The sequence below is a fragment of the Eulemur rufifrons genome, chromosome 30, assembly GCF_041146395.1.
Source record: "Eulemur rufifrons isolate Redbay chromosome 30, OSU_ERuf_1, whole genome shotgun sequence".
Lineage (NCBI taxonomy): Eukaryota > Metazoa > Chordata > Mammalia > Primates > Lemuridae > Eulemur > Eulemur rufifrons.
Genome location: NC_091012.1, coordinates 144,763,422 through 144,788,943, shown reverse-complemented (window position 1 = coordinate 144,788,943; position 25,522 = coordinate 144,763,422). Strand labels below are relative to the sequence as shown.

The 25,522-nt window shown below is 41.0% G+C and overlaps 1 protein-coding gene across 4 annotated transcripts in view; it reads right to left on the bottom strand.

Moving 5' to 3' along the window:
• Positions 1 to 220: 220 nt before the first annotated feature.
• Positions 221 to 25,522, bottom strand: part of LOC138378679 (uncharacterized) — a 138,280-nt gene continuing 112,978 nt past the window's right edge. For 2 of the 4 annotated variants that reach the window (XR_011231957.1, XR_011231960.1), the window contains 3 exons: positions 5,277 to 5,353; positions 1,554 to 1,696; positions 221 to 255 (listed from right to left, as the gene is read on the bottom strand). The gene's annotated coding sequence lies outside the window, so the exon portion shown is untranslated. The remainder of the gene's footprint in view (positions 256 to 1,553; positions 1,697 to 5,276; positions 5,354 to 25,522) is intronic. The other 2 variants (XR_011231958.1, XR_011231956.1) reach the window with 1 other exon arrangement.

The following is a 25,522-nucleotide window of genomic DNA, read 5'->3' as shown; positions in this document are numbered from 1 at the left end:
AGACCCTATGCCCCCGGCTTCAATGCTATCAAAATGGCCCATGCACTCCTAGCTTCCCCTCTGCAAATAATACTGGGGGAGAGTACCCCCAAACACTGGGCATACTTTGAGACCCCTCTTTGTACTCTTATCCAGTAATTCATCATTATCTTGATAGCTCATCCGTGGCTTCAAGCAGATTTTTTTTTTTTTTAAATATTTATTCAGCTTTTCTAGTTGTTCTCAGTGGACAGTTGGCTTCAGTCATCTGCACACCTATAACCGGAAACAGAAGTCTCTCCTATGTTGTAAAAAGGTATTGTATATGTTCACTGGTGGTCATTTTAAAATATATAAACAAATTCTTTGATATGCCTTGCTTTGAGAGGTGGGGTTAAATTTCCCTCCCCTTGAGTATGAGTTGCATGTAGTGACCTTCATCTAATAGAATGTGGCAAAATGATTCATTGTGACTCCTGAGGGTGGGTCAGAGCAGCTTCCACCTTGCTCTCTTGCTCAGGGGAAGCCAGCTGCCACAATGTAAAGGGATTCAAAGAGTCCTGTGGAGAGGCCCATGCAGTAAGACATTGAGGCCTCTTGCCAACAGCCATGTGAATGAGCCATCTTAGGAGACCCTCCAGGCTCAGTATGGCCTCTGGATGACTACGGTCCAGGCCAACTTCTTTTTTTTTTTTTTTTTAGACAGAGTCTCACTCTGTTGCCCGGGCTAGAGTGAGTGCCGTGGTGTCAGTCTAGCTCACAGCAACCTCAAACTCCTGGGCTTAAGCGATCCTACTGCCTCAGCCTCCCGAGTAGCTGGGACTACAGGCATGCGCCACCATGCCTGGCTAATTTTTTTTGTGTGTGTGTATATATATTTTAGTTGTCCATATAATTTCTTTCTATTTTTAGTAGAGACGGGGGTCTCACTCTTGCTCAGGCTGGTCTCGAACTCCTGACCTCGAGCGATCCACCCGCCTCGGCCTCCCAGAGTGCTAGGATTACAGGAGTGAGCCACCGCGCCCGGCCTCAGGCCAACTTCTTTACTGCAACATGAAAGACTCTCAACGCAAACTACCCAGCTAAGCCAGCCTTGAATCTTAATCTGCAAATTGTGAGATGACGAATGTTAAACCAAGCAATTTTGGGGTAAATGGTTTTATATTAATAGTAATATGTTTGTTTTTAAATTTTATATTTTATTATTTGTAATTTAATATTCATTTTATGTGAAAAAAGAAATCAATAGCTTAAAATTTTAAAGTAATATTTAAATAAAAAAGAATATGTTGTGTGATCTCTGCTTCCAGTTAGTAATAAAAACAAAGAGTTTTTCAGAACGGATGAAGTCATTTCCACAATAGTATTAACAGATAAGCCATTCAGAAACCCTTTAGGATTTATTCTTACTTCCTGAAGAGCTTCTATAATATGGTCTCTATGCAAAGTGAAAACATACATGAGCATTTGTCTTTTCCAAAATAACACAATCTGACTATGGCTAAGTTATTGAATGGAACTATGCTTTTACATAAAAAGCTTAAAACCAATTAAAATATAATTTTAGTTCTTACCTGCTGACTTCTGGATGTAGTTCAGCCAGTCACTTCATGATCTTGGTGAAGCTACGCAAGTTCAATGTATTTGGAGGTATGAATCTAAAAGGTGCATCAGGTAATAATGTAGCAGATTCAATTTGTTTACAATTCTTGACACCCTAAATAAGCATTTTAAAAGTTTTCTTAAAACCATGACATAGTGATAATCCAGCTTATTCAATTAAAATAAATTTCAAAATTATAAATGAAATAAATTGCTCTGAAATTTTTACTTTAAGATTATTTATACCAAGTAAATTTACTTCAGTGGTGTTCAGGGCTATGTATTAAGAAAACATGCCCAACATAATTTTTTATAGTAATGATAAAGTCTATGAGACTATGTCTAAATCAGCCTTCCTCAACTGGGATTCTTCCTCTGAACCCCAGAACACAGCACATGGTGTAACTATTTTGTCAACCCTCCCAAAGACAGGACATAACCAACCCACCTGATAAAGGTTGGTCTGAAGAGTAATTATAAATATTGTATATTTTATTTACTAAATACTTTATGTAATGAACACAAACTACATGCCCAGAATTGTATCACTGGTTATGAGGGGAGGGGGGACCAGTAATATAAAGTGCAGCCTCCTTCACTTGTGAAAGATAAAATTAAAATGATCAATTAGTTACCAATAACCATGCAAATAGACTATAAATGGTGCGAAACCACTGTAAATCCTGCAAAAATTCAACAAAGGAAGAGCTCAGACTTTAAATCCTAGATGAAAAGTCAGGGCAAAATACATAAAATATTAGCTCTGTCACACCAGAATATTACATTTTACTTATTGCCATTATCTCTCCCACTAGATTTAAGCTTCATATAAAAGCACAGATTTTTGTCTATTTTGTTCACTGTTGCTTTCTCAGTTCCTAGAATAATGTACACAGTTGGTATGTAATAACTCTTTGTTCAGTAAATAAGTGAAAAGATTGGAATGTGATAGTTTAAAGTAATAGTTGAAACCACAGAAAAAATGAGCTCTCCAAGAAAAAGCCAAATTACTGGTATGTAATAGCAATGATAATAGCTGTACTTACTGAGTACATCCTCAGTACATTGTACTAAGAATTTTTCCATATTAAGCTCATTTAAACTTCTAAATATTTGAGGTAAGAACTATTATCCTCATTTTAAGACAAAAAGCTCAGAGAGTGAGGTAGCTCTCACAGAGTCACAGGATGAGCAGGAGGCAGAGCAAACCTCCATCATTTTCCACATCGTGTTTAAAACCTCAGTGAGGTACAGATGAGGGCATAAAAAAATAAAATGAGTACCTTTTATGGTTTTAATAATTATGAGATAACATTAGCTATAAAAAGTGATGAAAGTATAATAATTAGTTACTTATAGAGTAGCACTATTCAAGAATAAAGAAGGAAAAAAAGACTGGAAAGCAGCAGTCCCCCACCTTTTTGGCACCATTCATTTCACAGCCATCTTTATATCTCCGTTTTTTGTGGTTTTATTTTATTTATTTATTTTTTTTTTGGAAAGCAAGAGTTGCATATCTAAAATAGAAAAGCAGAAAACCAAAAGGTTTTTCATTGACTTTAAATTACCTCAAACTTAATTTTGTAACCACTGGCTCAAATATAGTTTTCACAACAATAAATGCTCTTATAAAGGTTGATATATTAAGCCGGGTGCAGTAGCTTGTGATCCTAGCACCCTGGGAGGCCAAGGCAGGTGGATAGCTCAAGGTCAGGAGTTCGAGACGAGCCTGAGCAAGAGCGAGACCCCGTCTCTACTAAAAGTAGAAAGAAATCATATGGACAGCTAAAAATATATATATAGAAAAAATTAGCCAGGCATGGTGGTGTATGCCTGTAGTCCCAGCTACTCGGGAGGCTGAGGCAGTAGGATCCCTTGAGCCCAGGAGTTGGAGGTTGCTGTGAGCTAGGCTGATGCCACGGCACTCTAGCCCGGGCAACAGAGTGAGACTCTGTCTGGAAAAAAAAAAAAAAAAAAGGTTGATATACTTAGCTTGAAATCAGGAACAATGTTTATTTAGGATAACTAAATAAAAACCAAATTAAAGATGAGAAATAAAAGACACTAAGCATTTCTCATGAATTATCTCCTATTAATTTTATATTAAAATTTAATGTAAAACATTTGCAAAGCTGATATATGATAAACTTGCAGAGATTAGCAATCTGGGGACTATTTATACTAAAAAACTTAAAATTAATTCCTATGTTCAAACAACCTTCAGATGACTCAAAGGCTTGCAATGTGAAAGTCAAAATTTAAAACGTTTGCCAGAATATCTAAGAGAATATCTTTATGGCCTTGTTGTGGGGAAATATTTAGACCAAAAAATAAAAAAACAACAAAAAGTTGGAACATTGAATCAGAATTTTAACCATATAATTGAGAAAGTCAGGCAAGAGCTATTCCTATAAAAGCACCAGACCTAGAGAGTGTCAGTGGAAGGATACATACCAAATCTGAAAAGTGGTTGTTTTCAAATGATGGGACTATGGATAATTTTTTTATAACCTCCTTGTATTTTTGCATTTAATTGTATTTTGTAAATTTCCACATAGTATGTATACTACTTAAGAAAAACCCACAGTTTGTTTTAAGGATTCAACAAGATACTTCAAAAGAATCTTTCACATCAGGTAAATACTACTAGGATTATAATACTACTTTAATGAAATGCATTAATACCACATTAATGAGTAAAATTTAGAAAGCATATACTCTTAGGTGACTCCATTAAATAAAATTAAACACCTATTTTTTAACAAATTTCAACCCCAACTATAAACAGGATTCTCTCTTAATTGATAAAGATTTTCATATCTGAAATGAACAGCCATCATTTTTTATCAGCAGACAGTAAAGGTATTTCTGTCACCACTGTGATTTGAATGATCTGACAATGTCACAAAATAGAAAGTAGCAACATACAGATTGGAAGAGATTATATATAGATGATGTAGCTATCTACCTAAAAAGTATACAAGTGTCATCTGAAAAGTAATTAAACTCAGAAATAATAGAATACAATTTTCTGAGCATCTACTATGTGCCAGGCTTTACTCCTAGTGCTTTACAAACTTAACTCATAGTAGTTTCACAACAACGCTATGACAGTACTATCAACCTCACTTTATAGACAAAGAGGAGGCTGAGGTACAAAAAGGTCAAGTAAATTGCCCAAATTTATTCATCAAGTTGCTGACAGACCTGGGAATTGAGCCAAAGTTATCTCTGTAGCCCGTTCTCCTTAACTAAGGCACTCTACATTCCCTGTGAAACAGCACGTAACAAGATAAAGCACACGAAAGTCAGTAAGTCTGCTATGTACCACTAATAACAAGCTACAAAGTATAATCCAAGAAAGATCTGATTAAGAACAGCACGAACTAATGACTGCAGCTATTTGTCTATAATGACTGCAACTATTTGTCTGCATGGCCCCCTATACTAGCCTGGGACCCTCCTGTGGGAATGCCCTTTGACTTTATCCCCACTGTGGCTGATGTCTGGTACAGAACCTCTAGTGAGCAGCAGGCACACAGTAATGCACATTGGACTGAATTTGGGAAACACACCTGTAATTAGTAGAAGAATCATAAATTGAAATTTCAGAAACTAGGTATTTCTGGAAATGAGACCTTCAATCAGCCTAAAAAAAGAAATAATATGAAGTTCAAAAAGAAATCTTGGCATACCTCAGATACTGAAGGGCAGAGACCACCAACATGTACCAAATAACCTTTATCTCTTCGTAAGGGTTCAGCATACATTTCTGCTTGTAGAAAAACAGAATATACCACAGAAATGATCATCATTGTATTGAGATGTTTCAGAGAAAATGAAAACTTGCTAAATATTTCATGGTTTCTTTTTACTATCACAAAGCTTATCAAAAAGTTATCAACAAATATCAGCATGACCAGACTGAAGACCAAAAGCCTGGAGTACAGTGTTAAGATTTCTGGGCCTTAATCATATCATCTTGAAAAATAAATGGGTATGGATTAGTTGATATTAAGTCTCTCATAGCTCAAATGAATAAATTACATCTAAACGGAGTAATCAGTTACAGCGGTCCTTTGGTATCCCTGGGGGACTGGTTCTAGGACTCCCTGCGGATACCAAGATCTGAGGATGCTCAAATCCCTTATATAATATGGCATAGTATTTGCATATAATCCACACACATCCTACTATATACCTTAAATTACCTCTAGATTAATTAATTACCTCATAATACCTAACACAATGTAAATTCTATGTAAATAGTTGTTATGCTGCGTTGTTTAGAAAATAATGACAAGAAAGTTGGTTGAATCCATGAATACAGAACCCATGGGCTGACTGTACATCACGACTAAAAAAGTCTGTCATTTGTCCCCGGTTCAGAGAAGTGCTATGAGAACACTGGATGTACACAGGATCTTAACTCCTTAGTGTTAGTGCTGGCTGGAGCTAGTGGTTTCAGAGACCTCTTTACACACATTCCTTTTGTAAGGCTGGTGGCAGGCACCCCTCCCTTCCCTAATGAAAAAAGAGGTGGCTCCTCCTGTCCCTCGGTACCTGCCCCAAAACTTAAACAAAGAAATTCCTTACTCCTGGCGCTGACATCTCCTGGCTGAAGAAGCTCCCATCCCCCAACCCTAAGGACATATAAAAACCCACTCAAACTTCTGTGCTGCACGACTTCTCGGGTCTCTCTCTCACGGGGCCCAGGAGAGCCCTAATAAAGCCTCGTTGCTTTCTCCTTTTCAATTCTATTCATCTTCTTTCTCTGGCGCCGGCTACTTCAAAGAAACCTTACATTTGGTGCCAAAACCCGGGAGGGGACTTTGGCTGCACCACCCCCTTCCGAGAAGTCTCACTTCCCGGACCGGGACCTCCGCTGACTGCCTTCCAGTCCCTGATTGACGACCTCGGCCTGGGTGAGTCACCCCGTGTTATCCCAACCCGGATCCCCCAGGAGCCTCCGTTCCTTCTGGGAATCTGTTCCCTCTCCGTTAAACCATGGGCCCACGTCGGAGGCTCCCCAGTTCCCGGGCTGAGGCTATTTGGGGATGCCTGAATTCCTCTAACCCCTTTCCGTGCCGGCCGGCACACTAGTCTTGGGCGGAGACTCCCCCCAGGCTTTTGCTGTCTCCATAGCCAGGATACGGTTCCTGGCTGTTTCCCCATCCGGGTTGAAGTGACATGGGTGACCAAAATTCCCCGTGAGACGCCCCTGGGGTGTCTGCTGGCCAATCTGAAGGCCCTGGATTTAGGCATCCGGCCCAAGCGCCTCATTCTTTACTGCAACACTGCCTGGCCAATGTATAAATTGGACAATGACTCCCAATGGCCTGAAAATGGGACTTTTAGTTTCAATATTCTGCAAGACCTTAATAACTTTTGTCACAGGAATGGCAAATAGTTGGAGATCCTGTATGTCCAAGCCTTTTTCTGTTTGCGCTCCCGTCCTTCTCTCTGTCTGACCTGCCACCCCGCACACATCCTTCTTGTGCTGGATCCCCCACCCCCCTCCTCCTCTTCTCCCTCTCACTCTCCCCCGGACGTCTCTTCAGATGCCCCTTCTGCTTTCTCCGATCCACCCAACTCCCTCGGCCCTCCCCCCCACTCGACCTCCCCCACACCCACAGGCGCCCGCCCATCCGCCCACATCTCCCAGCCGCTCTGCCGACGTCTCCAGTCAGCCGGCACACTCGCTCCCACGCGAACCCTTGGACCAGCCCCTGTCTGTCCGTTACGGGAGGTGACAGGCACCGGGAGGTGACAGGCACCGAAGGGCTTGTACGTGTACATGCTCCCTTCTCCCTTTCTGACCCTTCTCAGATTGAAAAGTGCCTAAGCTCAGGGAAATCACTCAACAGGCAGACAAAAACCCTGCGGCCTTTCTCAGCCGCCTTACAGACGCCCTTTTCCAATATACCCGCCTAGAGCCTACCTCCCCCATGGGGACTGCTGTCCTTACAACTCACTTTATTCCTCAGTCCTCCCCTGACATCAGAAAGAAACTCAAGGCCGGGCGTGGTGGCTCACGCCTGTAATCCTAGCACTCTGGGAGGCCGAGGCGGGTGGATTGCTCAAGGTCAGGAGTTCGAGACCAGCCTGAGCGAGACCCCGTCTCTACTAAAAATAGAAAAGACATTATATGGACAACTAAAAATCTATATAGAAAAAATTAGCCGGGCATAGTGGCGCATGCCTGTAGTCCCAGCTACTCGGGAGGCTGAGGCAGTAGGATCGCTTAAGCCGAGGAGTCTGAGGTTGCTGTGAGCTAAGCTGACGCCACGGCACTCACTCTAGCCTGGGCAAAAAAGTGAGACTCTGTCTCAACAAAAAAAAAAAAAAAGAAAGAAAGAAACTCAAAAAAGGCAGAGGAGGGCCCTCAGACCCCTATCCGAGACCTGGTGAATATGGCATTTAAAGTCTTCAGTCCCCAAGGTGAACAGGCAGGGGCCCAAAGGGAGGCCAGTGTCCGCCAAAAGGCACACCTGCAGGCCCAAGCCTTGTTTGCAGCCCTGAGGCCGGGGAGACCCGAGAAGCCATCGACCTCGTCTAAGGTGACCAGCTGTGCTCCGCCAGGCATCTACTTCAAGTGCGGTAAGGAAGGCCACTGGGCCAAGTGGTGCCCGCAGCCACTTCCACCCATGACGCCTTGCCCGGCTGTGGTCAAGAGGGACACTGGAAAAGTGACTGCCCCTTGGGACAGAAGTCCAGAGGGTCAGTCCTTCCATCCCTAGACATGCCAATGGCAGCTTGGGGTCTGGCTGCCGAAGACTGAAGAGACCCCGACTCAATGACCCCATCACCCTCGCCGAGCCCAGGGTAACAATCAAGGTAGCGGGTAAGGCAGTGTCCTTTATGGTTGACACGGGGGCTACCTACTCTGTCCTACCTTCCTTTTCAGGCCCTACCTATCCTTCCCAGGTGTCGGTTGTGGTTATTGACGGCAATCCCTCTCGACCCCCCACCACCGGTCCCCTAACTTGTCTAATAGATGACCGTCCCATCACCCATTCCTTCCTTATCATGCCCTCCTGTCCCACTCCACTTTTGGGAAGGGACTTATTAACCAAGCTGGGAACCACCCTCCACTTTTCCTCCGGAACTTCCGCCCTCCTTCTTCTCTCTCTCTCTCTCTCTCCAGATTCCTCAGCTCCGCCCACAGCCTCTCCCGCTTTACCGAGTCCTACATACCCCCTCCCACCAGAACTCGTAGACCCCCAGGTTTGGGACACCTCCACCCCAGTGGTGGCCACACACCACACCCCCATCCTCATTCGACTCAAAGACCCCTCATCCTTCCCTTCCCGGCCACAGTTCCCTATTTCACCAACCCACTGCAGAGGTCTAAAACCCATCATAGAACGTCTTCTGCGTGAAAAACTTTTAATTCCAACTGACTCTCCCTATAACACACCCATTCTCCCGGTAAGAAAGCCAAATGGCTCCTACCGGCTAGTCCAGGACCTCAGACTCATTAACGAGGCAGTTGTCCCCATACACCCTGTGGTGCCTAATCCCTACACTTTACTCTCTCATATTCCACCCTCCACCACCCATTTTTCTGTCCTGGACCTCAAGGATGCTTTCTTCACCATTCCTTTAGACCCAGCCAGCCACAATCTCTTTGCCTTTACATAGGAAGATCCCGACACGAACATGTCTCGACAACTCACTTGGACTGTCCTGCCCCAGGGGTTCAGGGACAGCCCCCACCTCTTTGGTCAGGCTCTCGCCCGAGATCTTCTTCAATGCCCCTTACAGCCGAGTACTGTCCTCCAATATGTGGATGATTTATTACTCTGCAGCCCCTCATACTCCGACAGCCACACACACTGCCTCTCTACTCAACTTCCTTGCCCCTAAGGGCTACCGGGTGTCCCCCTCCAACGTTCAGCTAAGCCTACTGTCACTTACCTTGGACTTAGTCTCACCCCTACTTCCCGTCATCTCACTGTTGATCACCAGCAGACCCTCCAAGACCTCCAGCCTCCCATCACTGCGGAACAAATTCTATCCTTCCTTGGGTTTGTTGGTTTCTTCCGACACTGGATCCCCAACTTTTCTCTCCTTGCCAAACCCCTCTATGAGGCAGCACGTGATGCCTCTGCTGGCCCTCTCTTAAACCCTCAGGCTGTCTCTCTTGCATTCCTAAAACTTCGAGACTCTCTCCTACAAGCACCCCCTCTAAGACTCCCTCATTCTGAAAAACCCTTTAACCTCTACACGGATGAGCGCCAGGGCCTGGCCCTCGGAATCCTCACCCAACCTCTGGGACCTACTCCCATTTCCACCCCAGTGGCCTACTTATCCAAACAGCTGGACACCACGGTCCGTGGCTGGCCACCCTGCCTCCGCGCCTTAGCAGCAGCCACTGCTCTCACCAAGGAGGCCCTGAAACTCTCCCTGGGACAGAACTTATATGTCTTCTCCACTCACCATTTACAGGACCTTCTGACTCACCGCTCTTTAGCCCTCCTCACCCCGTCTAGACTACAGGAATTCCATCTCTTTTTTATTGAAAATCCCATCATTACTTTATCACAGTCCCCGACTCTAAACCCTGCCACTCTGCTCCCCATTCCCTGTTTACCCTGTCCTCACATTCCTGCTCAGAAATGGTTGAAGTCTCCACTACCCCTAGACCCGATCTGTCAGACAAGCCACTTCCTACAGCGGAGTTAACTTTCTTTGTTGATGGCAGCTCTGTCACAGGTGAGGACGGCAAACGCCGGGTGGCCTATGTCATTGTCTCTGCCTCTCAGGTAATAGAAGCCTCCTGACTTCCGGAGGGCACCACCTCCCAAAAGGCGGAACTCATTGCTCTCACCCGAGCCTTTCACCCAGTCCAAGGCAGGAGTGTAAATATTTACACAGACTCCAAGTATGTGTTTATGATGGCTCACTGCCATGCTGCCATATGGAGAGAACGGGGCTTTCTCTCCACCAAGGGCTCCCCTGTTATTAACGCCACCCTTATCTCCAGTCTTCTCGAGGCCCTTCAGTTACCCACCCAATTAGCTATCATACACTGCAAGGGACACCAGTCGGACGGGTCCCCCGTCGCTAAGGGAAACAACTATGCTAATACTGTTGCCCATAGTCTAACATCCCAAAAACATCCTAGTCCGGCTCCTCTTCTTTTCCTTTCCATTCCTTCCCTCCAGCCTCGCTACACTCCAGAGGAGCCTGACAGCCTTCTCACCCAAGTGAGCTCAACCACCACTGAAGGGTGGGTCCTTCTTAAGGACGGCAAGCTGGCTCTCCCTAAGGCACAGGCCCTGGAACTCATTGGCCAGGTCCACTCTTCACTTCATATGGGCACTAAGGGCCTCTTCCACCTCTTACAGCCTCTATTTTCACACCCTGCCCTATATTCTCTCATCAAAACTGTTTGCTCAAACTGTGACATCTGTGCCTCTGTTAACCCTCAAGGGGCTTCAAACCACCTGTATCCACCCACCAGATGTGTGTTCACCTCCCCAGACAAGACTGGCAGGTCGATTTCACTCATATGCCACCTCACAGGTGTTTCAAATATCTTTTAACACTGGTAAATACCTTTACGGGGTGGGTTAAAGCCTTTCCCACTGCCAATGAAACTGCTGCTGTCGTTGCCTCCACTCTCATTACTGAAATTATCCCACGCTTCGGCCTTCCTTCCTCCATTCAGTCTGACAGTGGCCCTGCTTTTGTTTCTAAGGTTGTTCATCAGGTCTGTGAGGCTCTCAATGTCGAGTGAAAACTTCATGTTCCCTGCAGGCCTCAGTCCTCAGGAAAGGTTAAAAGCGCTAACAGACTAATCAAAGACCACCTCACCAAACTCATTATTGAGACCAGCCAAGCATGGCTTGACCTTTTGTCCTTAGCTCTCACCCAGATCAGGGCAGCCCCCCGACATCCTACCTACCTTAGCCCTTTCGAACTCATGTACGGCTGGCCTTTTCTCATTAAGCACCATCTTCCAGCCCAGCCCCCACCTTTGGCCTCCTATCTCTCATATCTCTCCCTCAGACAACTTCTCCAGGCCCAGGCAGACAGATACCTACCTCAGCCTCCAGAGACTGACTCAGATATCTCTCACACAGATATCCTCGACCCTTGAGACCAGCGTTGGAAAATTAAAGTCACAGGAAAAGTATACTGAAAAATACACGACTATTACCCTTCAGCGACTATTCACGTCAGCCGTGAATATGTCCTGGCCCACCAGACACAAGTTCAAATATCTATCAATATGCTGGAAGCAGAACAAACTCTAGCAGGACAACTTTCCTGCCACCCTAAACATCCCCCTCTTACCTCCTGGCTAAATATTATTCAACATACCCTCGCCTTCTTTAAACTCCTCTAAAATAATCTGTAATGTCTCCCACTGTTTCTTCTGTGCCTCCCTTCAGGACTCCCTACTGGCCGCTGTTCCCCTAAACTTTTCTTACCCTTAAAAGACTCCCTCATCGGGTCCCTCATGCTCCACTCCACTCACTCATTCCCCTATGGGAACCTGAGCCCACAGGCCACCTTATGCGGATCACATATGCTTTCTCACCACCCTCACTGACCCCAACCTACAACTTCATGGACGCTGTCTCACTAACCATACTATGACCATGACCACCTCTTCTGCTCCAGGACAGTTCTTCTGGTGCAACGGAACACTTACCCGCTACGTCAATACGTCCACCTCGGGTCCTTGTTTCCCTGTCATGGTCGTCCCTCAATTAACTCTATACGGTGAGTCTCAATTTGGGTGGCTTCTCCCAGGACCCCGCTCAAAACGAGCCTTCTTCTTGCCAGTCATGATAGGTCTCAACTTGGTCTCCTCCATCGCAGCCTCAGGGCTTGTGGGAGGCGCCCTGGGCCACAGTGTTATTCCTGCCCAAGACTTTACAGATGGCCTACAGCTATCCCTGGAAACCACGTCGTCCACATCACTAACTTCCCTGCAGAGACAACCGACTTCTCTGGCTCAGTTTCTCCAACACCGCCTGCAGAAATTATCCAGAGTAGCAGTAAACGAGATGCTTCTTCACCCCTACCCTCCCCTTCCAGTCACCCCTCCACCAGCCGACTCCAGCCCATAGCCCCCACTACGCCCCTCAAAAGCAGGAAGTAGCCAGAAAGACCATGACACCCTATTATCACTAAAAGGCTGGAATGTAAGGCTGGTGGCAGGCACCCCTCCCTTCCCTAATGAAAAAAGAGGCGGCTCCTTCTGTCCCTCAGTACCCGCCCCAAAACTTAAAGAAATTCCTTACTCCTGGCACAGACATCTCCTGGCCGAAGAAGCTCCCATCCCCCAATCCTAAGGACATATAAAAACCCACTCAAACTTCTGTGCCACGCGACTTCTCGGGTCTCTCTCTCACGGGGCCCGTGAACTTCGCCCGGGAGCACCCTAATAAAGCCTCGTTGCTTTCCCCTTTTCAATTCTGTTCGTCTTTCTTTCTCTGGTGCCGGCTACTTCAAAGAAACCTTACACCTTTGTTGGGGAAATAACGCACCAAGAAAACCTTTCAATCAGACAAATATCAACAGCAGGTATTATATAGCTTGTGATAATGTTAAGAGCACATAAGAAAAAAAACAGACAAATTACTTGAGTTAGACAGCATGATTTTGGAAACCAGAAATACTAGGATTATAGATAATTTTTTTTCTTGCTTGACAAAAAAATTCAAAATTCTTAGACTGTCATCTCATAGTCAATATTGTGAAGGGAACCTGGTCTGAAATCAAAGATTCACTGAATTGAGACTTGAATTACTAGCAAATCCTATACCTGGCACAGAGGGAGTACACAAATATTGTTGAATGAATCCATGAGTACTTTTACCTATGTTTTAATAATTTTTAAATAATAATGGGAGATTTGTAAATTTTATTGTGTTCATTAAGTAGTAATAGCAACAAGAGTAGCCTAGCACTTATTGAATGCTCTGCTCCAGGCAACATGCTAAGCACTTTATATACACATCACCTCACATGATTCTCCCAACCACCCCGTGAGGGAGCTATTATTAATATTATTTCCATTTTACAGATGATGATACTGAGGTCATAGGAGTTTAGGTCACAAATCTGTTAAGTATTAGTGCTAGAATTCAGGCAGAGTCTTTCATCTTTAGGTAATTAATACCTAACCTTCTTCATTAACTTACTTCATTTAATTTGTTAATCTCTTTCGATTATAAATGTATTCTACAGACAAAATAGTGAAACTACCTAGCTTTACATTTTTATATTGCAGTGAAAAAGTACTAAAGAGCTATAGCACACTAAAGGAGTCAGAAGGTATACATTACACCCATCACCTGACCCTTCACTAATTCAATGCAAAATATCTACTGGATACCCTATGGGCTGCACGCTGTACTTGGCAGTGAACAAAAATCCCTGATCTTGCTGAGCTAGTATGTAAGGGTGGGAAGGCAGTGAACCCAGTAATCAATCAAGTATCAAGTAAGCAAAACACACAGTATTGTGACAAGTGATATGGTGGAAAATAATGCAAGGAAAGAAAAAAAGTTACAATTAAACCAGATGATATAATATTTTAAGTTGTGTATATGTATTAATATATGCATAAAGAAATGCATTGAAATGCTCACTAAAATATTCATAGTGGTTACTGAAGGTTGGAGAAACTTCAGGTAATTTTAATTTTCTTATATTTTCATATTTTATTTAAAAATCTTAATAAGCCATTATTTATACAAGCAGAAAAAAATAAAACCATCGCTAATAAGGAAAATTAAAAAACCCACAGAAACATACAGATAAAAATAAAGAGAGGTAGCATAACTATCACAAGAAATGATAGAATTTTCTCTAGTGCCTGTGATTATTCTAACTATTATAAACATTTAAGGACAATCTAAAGATGAAAATACTCCTGAAATAGATGAAATTATTAAAGTGAGGGAAAGCAAATAGTTTCCATCACTAATACCGATTTGATAGATTAGTACTGGTTACCTGAGGAAAACTGAGAAGGTGGTTTTGTTCATCAGGTAACCGCACCTGGAAAGTGTCCAGTGAGGGCTCAGTGGAAAAGAATGCAGCTTATCTACTTGCTAACTAAATCTTGGGTTTAAGATTTTAGCAATTTTCTGTTCTTTAAAAAGTTGACCTCCAACTGGCCAATTTCTCATTTTGTATAAAGAAAAGTCGCCAACAGGAATAAAATATTAAAACAGCTCAGGCACCCAACACAACCCAGAAGCAGGTAAGTATTATTTTACAAATAGGTTAGGATTCCTCAGTAAATTGTTAAACCAACCTAGTGTAAACTTCAGATTCCATCTATCTTGTTCTATTTGATTTTCTTGCCTTCCTGAGAAGTCACCTCCTGTCAGGTTTTCTTTAGCATCAACTCAGTCTTCACTTATTTCTTGGTAATTTCTACAGTTTCATAAATTGAAAACAATGAGCTATGAATTGCCTACAATGTTTAACCCTCTGAAAAGTTATCTAAAAAGCATGATGAATCACTATGATAATTACTTGTTTTATATACAAATCTAAAGATGAATATTAAGCAAAATAAGAGAACCAAGCATAAAGCTTTTGTGAAAACGGATTTCAGCAGTCCTGGAATAAAAAGTTCTTTTCAGTTTGAGTGATCTGCTTCCTAGTTTCCCTTTAATTAATATTGATTCCCAGTTTATTAAAACTGTTACTTTTCTGATTTTTCAGTTGTTATTTATTGGAAAAAAGACATTATCTTTATATATAGAATAAGAGAAAAGTTCTTTAAAAGGACTAAGTAGTGCTGCAGCTCTTTATATCATTAAAATTTTTTTTTTTTTTTTTTTTTTTTTTTTTTTTTTTGAGACAGAGTCTCACTCTGTTGCCCAGGCTAGAGTGAGTGCCGTGGCGTCAGCCTAGCTCACAGCAACCTCAAACTCCTGGGCTCAAGCGATCCTACTGCCTCAGCCTCCCGAGTAGCTGGGACTACAGGCATGCGCCACCATGCCCGGCTAATTTTTTTTGTATATATATATTTTAGTTGTCCATGTAATTTCTTTCTATTTTTAGTAGAGATGGGGTCTCACTCTTGCTCAGGCTGGTCTCGAACTCCTGACCTTGAGCGATCCACCCGCCTCGGCCTCCCAGAGTGCTAGGATTACAGGCGTGAGCCACCGCGCCCGGCCTATATCATTAAAATTAATGATCTTTTGGAATGACCATAATCTCTTTTCATAGAGGAGAAAACTAAAAAAATGTACACAATTTACACAGATACATTTAGACACAAGAAAGAAACTTTTCAAATTGGAAACATGAAGCAGAAGAATAAAAGTCCATATTATTATTCAGCATTATCAGATATATCAGGTGACTTTAAAGACAAATCAAGCAAACATAAGAACATACTTAACATTCACAATCAGAATGATGCCATTGTAGTCAATTAAAAATATTTATTTTGATCTAATGAATAAACACTAGAGATATTTTAAACCTTGACTGTTTTCTGGCAACTATGAAAGATATTTTTATACTAACTTTTATCATCAACTTTCAGTTGATCAAAGTCTACATTTATATCACCATTTTTTAAACCGTCTTTCTTGGGTGATGTATTTTGTTTAGGATGACTACTGTCAGATAACAAAGATATCTGAGGATTAAGATAATAAAAACAGTAATAAGGACTAGCAATTATTGTGCTCTTACTATGGGACAGGCACTCTTCACTGGCATTATTTAGCCCGTACAATAATGAAGGCTATGAGAATAAAACCATCAACTTGACTTCACAGATGAGAAAACTGAATCTAAGAAACTCATTGCGCCAAGCCACAGTTAACAAGAATTAGGATTTGAATCCAGTCTGTGTATAGTTACTATGTGCTAACACTAGTATTTTGAAAGTGTGGCAGAACACACTAGAAGTACTATAGATAACTTTGGGAGGTATATATAAATATTAATAACATTAACCTTTAACAGTTATGTATTTAATTTAGTGTATGCTTATGTATATCTTTTATTTATGGGAAGTAATATTTCTTTCTTATATGTAAGAGTGAATTATTCTTCACACTTAAATGTTTGTGAAAAGGAGAATCATTTAAAGAAAAATACAGAATAACATTACAGGTAACATAGGGCTATGGTAAATTGTGAAGATGGTACATGAATAGCTGAAATTTAGAAATACTATACTACACTATACTGGCTTTCATGCATAATTAGTTAATTGAATGAGACAGGGACTAAAACTTAATCCCAACTTAAAATAGATATTGTTCTATAGCCAAAAGTATGATTATAAAAATTGTTACATCTACATCTTGTACTTTTAAAAATAATTTATTCTTCCTAAATAAGCAGGTTATACCATTGGTACGATTGCAATGAAAATAAAGCCCTTAAGAATTATCATATAGTACTAAATGTATAAATTGTTTAAGCACAGTATTAATACATAAGAAATTTAAGTACATGAAAATCTAGTTATGAATCTGTTCATTCTTTGTGGATAACTGAGTTTTTTAAAAAACGAATTTAACAATAGAATTTGTTAAAACAATTTGCTTTTTATCATTCATGTTAGTAGAAAGGAACATACATTAACCAAGTATTTCACTTTGGACTTGGGAATCCATCTTGGGGGATTTCCTAAGACCACTCAAATAATGAAACCTTAAAGTTAAGTCCAAAGTCAGAAAAGCAGAAATAAACTTCAGCTTTCCTATTCCATTGCCTCCTGGCCTGATAATGGAATGTAACTTATGTTACTATAACACTTTATAATTTGCAGGGTGTTCTTATATAGATTAAACCATCTTTCCTGATTGTCATCTGACCAAGATTCCCTTGGTGGAAAAAGACAGAATGAGAAAACTTATGAGAGGCATTTAAAAACTATTTTCATCATTTCAACAAAGGAGAAATTAAAACTTTGCTCTACCTAAAATAAATGGAACATTACTTTATTCTACCTCATGACATGAAGGTGCAAGATATTAGTTTTAACTACACTCATGCAACACGATGGTGGCTATATATCATGGATTTGCCCGGGACAGTCCAGATTTATGCCTATTGCTGTGGTGAATGATTAACATTACTATTACTCTCTTTCATCCTCAAAAGTCTAGTGATTTGGTGATAAACTATATGCTTACCCTACTCAACATATATTGCTGATATCTGTTTCATTAGGCTTAAATACACCATTATGTTCCTCCTAATTAAAGTAAGCTATAAAGTAAGCTAGTTGAGTGAAAAGAAGGATGTCAGAGTCTCTAAAAATTATAATTTACTTAAGCCATAAAATTAAAGATTTGGGGCTGGGCGCTCTAAACTTCTGACTTCTGTCATCGATGGTTTGCAATGTGGGATATGCTCGCCTGAGGGAGGATCAAAATGATCTACTGGGAAGTTAGAGGAAAATACTAGAACTTCCTTTTTCTTTCTTTTCTTTTCTTTTCTTTTTTTTTTTTTTTTTTTGAGACAGAGTCTCTCTCTGCTGCCCGGGCTAGAGTGCCATGGCATCAGCCTAGCTCACAGCAACCTCAAACTCCTGGGCTCGAGCGATCCTCCTGCCTGAGCCTCCCGAGTAGCTGGGACTACAGGCATGTGCCACCATGCCTGGCTAATTTTTTCTATATATATGTTTTTTAGCTGTCCATATAATTTCTTTCTATTTTTAGTAGAGATGGGGTCTCGCTCTTGCTCAGGCTGGTCTCCAACTCCTGAGCTCAAACAATCTGCCTGCCTTGGCCTCCCAGAGTGCTAGGATTACAGGCGTGAGCCACCAAGAACTTCCATTTTTATTTTTCATCTTTTAAAAAAATAAGGTGTAATAATGATTAGTATATAGAGTGACAAAGATGCCTGGTGGCTACTATGTTATTTCTACAAGAGTTATTAGGAACAGAATAAGGATAATGTGCCAAATTAGATTCATGCCTAACCATACTGGAAAATAAACATAAAAACAAAAGATGTTATAGTATATAATGTCTTAAATTAATCTTCAATTTATCTAAATGTGCCTTTTTCTATACCTTGAAAGAACTGATTTTATGTTATAATATAAATGGAATATGAACAAAAGTGTGGAAGACTTCAACTGGAGAATTTTAGTTTAAGAAATCTCTAATTTGTGTGTATAATCTTGAGGTTCACAAGGTATTAGTCAAACAAGTCAGGCTTACTGTTCACTCTCTCTTTTGGTTTTTCTTTTTACTTTTTTTTTTTTAAGACAAGTGCAGTAGTGAGAAGGGAAAGAGCAGAACAAGGCATTCAGTCTATAACTGACTGTGAACAATCGAGATAACTGACTACCTTCAGATCAGCCTGTTCGCTCTCATATTAAAATGTAAGACAATACAAGGCTAAACTTAAAGAACCGCTACTACATTCTTTCCCAATTGATAAAGATTTTAAAGTCTGAAGATACGAAATAATGGAACACTCAAACTGCTGGTGAGAATGTCAAAGAATAACATCAACTTTGAAACAATTTGCTATTGCATGGTCAAGGTGAACTCTTTAGACTTTAGAGCCAATAACTTCACTCCTAGGTATATATCCTAGAGCAGGGGTCCCCAACCCTTTTTGGCACCAGAGACCAGGTTCATGGAAGATAATTTTTCAGAGAGGGGTGTGGGGAGCCATGAGGAATGGCTGTAAACACAGATGATGAAGTTGCTCATCTCCTGCCATGCAGCCCCCCAGTTCCTAAGTTTAATGAAAGATAATTTTTCCCACAGACTGGGTGGCGGGGGGCACTATTCTGCCACCTGGTCGTGGGGGGCACAGCCTAGGGAAACTCATGCACATGTTCACCAGGCTACACACACACAAATGCATAAAAGAGCAATGTTCTTAATGGTCGCATTGGGTATCAACCCAGATTATAAAAAAACTATAATGGATAAATCTATTATGGTACCAGCCATACAACAAAACAATAAAGAAAAATGAACGTGAAATTTAGCTGCCTACATGAATATGGATCAATCTTATAAATAAATATCATATTGAATTAAAGAAGAAAACACGAAGGATCACCTCCAGTTATGACTCCATTTAAAGTCAAAATAGGCAAGCTAAACTGCATTGTTTAGGAATACATACATAGATGGTAAAAATCATGGAAGGAAGTCATTACCATAAAAATCAGGATAGCAATTCCATCAGATGTTGGAACAGGAACGTATGTAATTGGAAAGGACACAGGTGCCTTCTGGGGTGCTGACAATGTCCTATTTCTTACCTTGAGTAATATTTGCTTCACAATACATTTGCTTCATAATTATCATATGTACATTTATGTGTAAATAAACCCTTTTAAATTATCAATTTTTTATATCATAATGGTATTGTGGTTAAGTCTTTTTTAGGGATACATATTGAAATAATTATGGATAAACTGATATGCCTCAGATTTGCCTTCAAAATAATAGAGGAAAGGAAGAGAGTGGACAGAATAAAGTAAAGATAAGAATTGAAATTGTTGAAGCTGAGAGATGGATACATGGGGCTCATGATACTACTGTCTACTTTTGAATATGTTTAAAAGTTTTCATTAGTACAAAGTTTTTTTAAAAGCCTTTATGGAAATAACTAAAAAATGAAGACATACACTAGCTTCATAAATAGGAATACTCATATCTATAGATTTAGTGCAAGTCTAATCCAAAGTCCAACAGGGCTTTTGGAAAACTTAACAAACTAATTTGAAAATTTATATGGCCATTCCATGTAAATATAATATACAAATATAAATATTTATACAGAGTGGCCATATACATTTTAAGAATGGCCAAAACATTACAAAAGAAGAACAAAAAGAAAGGGACCTGCCTTCCCAGGTATCAGGACACTATAAAGCAAACTGCAGAAGATACTGTGGAGTTGGCACAATGATGAACCAATGGGCTAATACAATCTATAATCGAACACATCATGTATGGGAGCCTGATACACTATTCTATACTGCATACCAGTGGTGAAAGGAAAGACTACTCAGTAGTTGTGAAACAGAGGGTTCTCCATATAGAAAATAAATGCAATTAAATCCCTTCTTCAAAAATCAATTCCAGGCTTCTATGTAAAAGGCAAGATTTTTCAACTTTTACAAGTAAATCTGGATGAAATCTTTATTACCGAATGTAAGAAAACATTCTTAAACACAAAAACATATGCCGAGAAGATGTTAGGTAAGTACGTTTTAACACATATAACCAACAAAGAATTTGTTTTCAGAACATAAAGGGAGGCTTATGAAAAAACAGAAAAATGTGCAAAAGACATGAACAAGCATGTCTTTCACAGAAGAAACCATACCAAGCAATTAAGCACATAAAGAAATGCCTAACCTCTTAGCAATCAGAAAAGAACAAGTCCATGAAATCCCATTTTACCCATCAGATTAGCAAAAATTTAAATGTCAGAAAAAATCAAGCATTGATGAAGATGTGAAAGTGGAACTTACACACAGTGATGTGTGAGCAATTATCACTTTGGAAAATAATGTGGCCCTATCTTGTACAATTGATCATGCCCACACCTCACAACTGAGAATTCTACTTCTAGATATATGTTAGAGAAACAAGGATACTAAAAGTCAGGGGGGTACTAAGATATATGTACAAAAATTTACAGCATAGTTTGTAACAGAAAAAACGTTAAAAACTAGAAACTACTCAACTGTCCGCCACTAGGACATCTGTGTTGGGGGTGGCTTATACCTGTTTATTGGTGTGCATCATTACATAAGTTCTATTTTTTTTTGTATAAATCAGTTTCAAAAGGAATTAAATCTTTTCTTTTAAATATTGATTACTTTATCTGATGTCATATTTTAAGTAATTAAAAATTGCAACAACCTCATGTTTGCTAAGAAATGACTCGTTTTGGCCGGGCGAGGTGGCTCACTCCTGTAATCCTAGCACTCTGGGAGGCCGAGGCGGGAGGACTGCTTGAGCTCAGGAGTTCGAGACCAGCCTGAGCAAGAGCGAGACCCCATCTCTACTAAAAATAGAAAGAAATTAGCCAAACAACTAAAAATAGAAAAAATTAGCCGGGCATGGTGGTGCATGCCTGTAGTCCCAGCTACCCGGGAGACTGAGGCAGGAGGATCCCGTGAGTCCAGGAGTTGGAGGTTGCTGTGAGCTAGGCTGATGCCACGGCACTCTAGCCCAGGCAACAGAGTGAGATTGTCTCAAAACAAAACAAACAAGAAGAAGACTTGCTTCATTTTGAGGTATGTAGTTTAAAAACTCCAATCTGAACTGAATAAAGATCAATTTAAGATAAGCATTAAAGCAAAATTTCCCCTGACACTTAGAAACCTACAAAGACATTATGATTTCAAAAAATAAATGGCTTTCTACTAACTTCTTACCCCCTTCCTCATATTGAACTCACACTGAATGCTGTGGACATTAGATCACCAACGGACAGCTCCGATCTGGTTAAGGACACAAACAACAGGGTGGGCACACCAAAACCTGTCTGCTCCACTGCTTTGCCAAGAGACTTTCTAGTTTGTTTTCAAGTACATATGGCCAAATTTTAACTTTCTTCACAGTTATGTTAAAAGAGCTGCAGAGATGTAATCCACAAGGAATACCATCTGCTACACCCCAAAGTGACTGTCTGCAGCAAAACACGGTGGCCACTCCTAAGGCAGCAGAGACAGTTCCAGTATATCAAATGGCCTTTGGAACTTCTAGGTTTAACAGTACAGGTAAAACATTTCAATTGGTCCTCTAAGATGCCTTTCTAGAACGTACAGTTCTTTTTCATTTCTCAACTGATAATTTCTATTTTTATTAAGTGAACTCATTTATTTGTTTTGAGATGACTGGTTATAGAATGTGGTTTTGTGTGAAATTAAACAAATCAAGAACATGCACATTTGTGTTTTCAGAAAAAGAATAAAAGACATTTCCATTACACTCACGCCTCATTTAGGGTGTGGAACGTGGTTCCCAAAAGTGGAGGTGCTGAGCGAGCCTGCGCCGTCTGAGGCGCCTTCAGCACAGTGCTACAGAGACACAGCGCACCTGCCCAGTCGCTCCTCTGCTTTACACAAATCCCTGAAATCAGGGAACTCCCCAGTTAGAGTTTCTCAGGCCACCTGTCATAGAATTGTTGGTTAATCCCCTCGGGCTGCACTAATGGCTCTGATGTTTCCAGAATGTCTAATGGTCTTACAGCAACCCCAGCTCTCTACTGATCCATCCCCCTCCGTTTCCTCAGTCTCTTCCCCTGAAGAAAACTCGAACTGTCCACACAGTAAGCACAGTGCTCTTCCTTTGCTTCACCAGGGCAGGTCCTCCACCGTCACCAGCACACATCTGCACACCCCACTGTTATGGGTTAAAACTGTACAACAGAACAATAAATGGCAGAAAGAAAAGCCACCACCAAGAATAAACAACCTTATTGCAGAACGTACTCTACACTCCATTCCAGACAGCTGAGGGGTCCCGGGGGAGTGTGCGGAAGGAGCAAGGTGGCTCGCGTGGCCAGAGTGGACAGCGTGGCCAGTCAGTGCTGGTTCTCAGTCGGACGCATGGTGAGCCAACCACTAGAAAATCTGCATGTCTTTCCTCTTCATTTTTAGTCAAAACCATTCAATGATAAAAAGAATAAAAACCAAAGACGTTCCATGACCTGGAAGGCCAAACATGAACTGCCTTTGGTCACCTCTCTGGCCTCACTCCCACCCCTGGCCCCTCGGCTCACAGCCACTCTGCCTTCTTCAGTGTTCCTCTCCCACACACAGCTTGGCACTTCCTAATCCCTGATGAAAATGCTCCGCCCTCCGGAGCTTTGTGGCTGACGCTCTTAAACCCTTGCCTGTGTTTCCCTCACTGATGCCTTCCCTGAACACCCTGTTTAAATTAACATCTCCATCTCTCCCACATGATTCTCTATCTTCCTTGTTTTTATTTCATTTCAGAATATTACAGGGGTACAGATGTTTTGGTTACATGGATTGCTTTTGTCATTCTCTATCTTCTTTTCCCATAGAGCAGTTATCATCCCCTGATATCATATACACATTTGTACAGCAAATATCTTCTCCACTAGAGTGAGAGCCATGAGGGGAGAAATGATGTGTGTTTTATTATTATTTCATCAGTACCTGGCTCATTATAGAAATACCAGAGTGTTATAAATTGTACAAATGTATGGTAACTACATATATGTCTAAAATGATACATTTCAGAGACAAGCAGTATCACAAAATATCAGTGCCATGTGGGAAAACATTAGAAGGGAAGGCAGATAATATAAACAGAAAAGTGGCGTTTTTTTCCCCTGTAAATCAGTGTTCATTGTTTTTAAGCTCACCTTACAAGTTCACCAGCACTGTGATGCACAACAGTAAGTAGGTAAAGAATCCACTACAGTTCTGTAAACAGCTAACAGATCTTTCTCTTTTGTTTTAAACTAAATTGCAAGGCAGCAACCACCCAATTTAAAATCCATAACCTTTGCTATATCTAGCAACAGCAACTCCAGCACTTACAGTCAGTTAAAAAGTTTCAGATTACCACGGCTCAAAACATTGGGACCTTATTATACTCTGTATTGTACTGTATTAAAATGAAGGAGTAGGAAGAGAAAAATGATTCTTATGCTACTACTGAGAAAAATGCATTCTATTTTCTTCCCAATATCGGATTGTTCCTTTTTCACACATGGAATGTGCAACAGCAGGGATGATAAAAGAACAAGTGGGAGAACTGGCACGCAGCACTTTATTTCAATAAATACTTTAGAAAAGATAATTTTAGAGATGACCAAGCAGCTTTCAGATAAGGCAGTCTTGCTACTGTCCAGTAGAACATTAAGGATATTTTTGCAGAATGTAAAGAAACATAAAATTATTAATGCTTTCTTTAAATCTGTTTCCTGATGCCAACAAGCAAGGTATTATCTCACTATGATGACCACAGGCCCTGCAGGCCAAAAAGGTTAAGAAATCAGATGTCCATGGAGTTTCTGTGGAATATTTCACATAAACATGTATTTATTAAAGAATAACACAATGCTGACATGTTAAATATTGTATGCAAAAAAATCAAGTTGCAAATCCTCAGCAGAAAATGTATTTCTGATGTTTCATTTTTGCAACTCTAAGGCTTTATGTTCCTGCTACTTAAATTTCTAATCTGTGCCTTTCTACTTTAGCTATTGATAAGTAGACCTTTTAACATGCCTGAATAGAACTCACTTTATTACAATGTGAATACTAGCAATCAATCAATCAATCAATCTTGAAAAAATATGGCAATTTGACTTCTGGTTTCCGATCTGTAGGGAGCATAGAAGTCATCATTCCCATCCACAGAACAAGAAAACGGCTGAACAAATGGAAATCCCAACATCTCAGATCCACTGGAGAAATGAGGGTACACAGGAAACTGCTGCTCCCCAAACGAGAGAGACAGGCAGGCAGACACAGAGAACCACAACTCAGCCAGAACAGAAACCCACAAGCAGAAACTCTGCAGGACCCAGTACCAGGGCAGGAAAATCTAAACTGTAATTTATGACTAGCTGGAGGCTCAGCATAGACAAGTTTAAGAGTTAAAGATGCCCCCCACACGTCTGTGGGTTTCACCTCCAGGAACCGTCCTACCAGGTTCCCACAGTGAAGGTCAGAGAAAGTCTCCTGTGCCTCAGCAAAGGGAGGGGAAGGCAGCCCTGGTGAAACACACCAGAGCATTCTGTTCTCCTCATAAGGCTGGCCCTCGAGAGAAACTTTCACCAGAGCCTAACCAACCGGGTTTTATCAAAAACTAACCAAGTTGGGAGAGGGGAAATAAATATCCCACTCCAGTCTGCTCCAGCCTTTTTGTCTCACTTGGGGGTAGAAACAAAACAAAACTGAGAAGCACTTTTGTGTAGGTCACAGCCAGGGGCACAGACTCACTGAAAACCTGAGAACTAA